Source organism: Choloepus didactylus, chromosome 25 (assembly GCF_015220235.1).
Source record: "Choloepus didactylus isolate mChoDid1 chromosome 25, mChoDid1.pri, whole genome shotgun sequence".
In the NCBI taxonomy this organism is placed as follows: domain Eukaryota; kingdom Metazoa; phylum Chordata; class Mammalia; order Pilosa; family Megalonychidae; genus Choloepus; species Choloepus didactylus.
The window spans coordinates 3,849,275-3,851,453 of NC_051331.1; positions in this window are offsets into that span (position 1 = coordinate 3,849,275).

The window sequence follows — 2,179 nt, forward strand, 5'->3', positions numbered from 1 at the left end:
CAATTTTGATGCTGTTTATTTTGTTTCATTGCCTAGTTTCTTGGGAAAGGAATTCTAGTGCAGTATTGAAAGCAGTAGTGAAAGCAGGCATCCTTGCTTTGTTACTGACCTCAAGGAGAAGGACTTCACTGTTTCACCATTGAGTATAAGATTAGCTATATTTATATGTATGTGCCCTTTATAATTTTGAAGATATCAGTTTCTATTCTTTTAATTCTGGTGTTTTTATCATGAAAGGGCATTGGATTCTGTCAAAAGGATTTTCTACATCAATTAGGATTATGCGATTCCCACCACCCCCCCCATTCTGTGAATGTGGTGTTTTACCCTGACTGATTTTCTTATGTTGAACTTCCTTGCATTTGTGAGATAATTCCCACTTGATCATGGTGGATTATTCTTTTAACATTCTATTGGATTGGATTTGCTAGTATTTTTTGAAGATTATGCATCTATATTCATAAGAGAAATTGCTCCTTAGTTTTCTTTTCTTTTGATGTCTTTATGTAGCTTTGGTATCATAATAATGTTACCTGCATAGAATGAGTTTGGAGAATTAAATTTGGAAGAATTTGAGAAATATTGGAAGAATTTGGAAGAATTTGAGAAATATTGGAATCAATTCTTCTTTGAATATTTGATAGAATTCACCATTGAATCTTTCTTGTTTTGGACTTCTCTTTTTTGGGAATCTTTGATAAGTGATTCAGTCTCTTTTCTTCCTAAATACCTGTTGAGATTTTCTGTTTCTTCTAGAGTCAGTTTAGGTACTTTGTGTCTTTCTAGGGATTTCTATTTCTTCTGGATTATCTAGATTGTTGGCATATACTTATTCATAGTACTCACTAAAAATCCTTTTTATTTCTTCAGTATCAGTAGCAACACCCCCAATTTCATTTTGATTTTAGTAGTTTGCACCCTCTTTTTTTTTAAACTTTTTTTGGCTAAATGTTTACAATTTTATTGATCTTTTCCAAGATCTAGTTTTAGTTTCATTGGTTCTCTTAATTGTTTTTCTATTCTCTATTTCATTTATCCCCATTGTGAGCTTTCATGTTTCGTTCCTTCTAATAATTTACATTCTGCTTTCTCTCTTTTTTTTCTGGTTTTGCTAGATGTGAAGTTGTTGATTTGTGGTATCTCTTCTTATCTAATATAGGCATTCTTAGCTATAAATTTCTCTTGAGCACTGCCTTTGGTTCAACCCATAATTTTTGGAATGTGGTGCTTTCATTTTCATTTGCCTCAAGATATTTCCTAATACCCACTGTGATTTATTTTTTGACCTTTTGATTGTTTAAGACTGTATTGTTAAATTCCACATATCTGTGTATTTTCCATTTATTTCATTGTCTTATTGATTTCTAAAGTCACTCCGTTGTGTTCAGAGAAGATGGTTTGCATAATTTCAATTTTTTAAATTCAGTATTCACTAAAAATCCTTTTTATTTCTTCAGTATCGATAGCAACATCCCCAATTTCATGTTGATTTTAGTAGTCTGCATCCTCTGGAGAGTGATCAATGTACATTTGAGAAAAATATGTACTCTGTCATTGTTCTGTGGAGTGTCTTGCATATTCTGTTGGGTCTAGTTCATTTATAGTTTTGTCTGAATCTTCTGTTTCTTACTGCTCTTCTCTCTAGATGTTCCACCTAGATATAAAAGTAGTGTGCTGAAATCTCCAAGCATCTCTTTCTTCTTTAAAAATTATCAAAGTATTTTAGGGCTCTGTTATTAGATTCATATATATTAATAATAGTTAAATCCTCTTTACATATTGACCAATTCATCAAAAGTTTCCTTCATCATCCCTGTTAATGTATTTTCACTTAAATTCTATTTTATCTGATATCAGTATAGCCACCCCAGGTGTCTTTTTGCTTCTATTTTTTGGAATATTTTATCCATCCTTTCATGTTCAGTCTGTTTGAATCTTGTGTTGTAGGCCTTATTTGCATTACGTTTGCCTCTTGTTGACAATATATATCATTAGATCATGCTTTTATTTAATCCCTTCTGCCAATCAATGACTTTTGACTGGAAAGGTTGAGTCATTTACAGACAAAGTAGTTACTTGTAAGGCAAGAAATATTTTAGAAATTTTGTCACTGGTTTCTTGTACATCATATGGCTTTTTCATCCCTCATTTCCTCCAACGCTGTTTTCATTTATGTGTA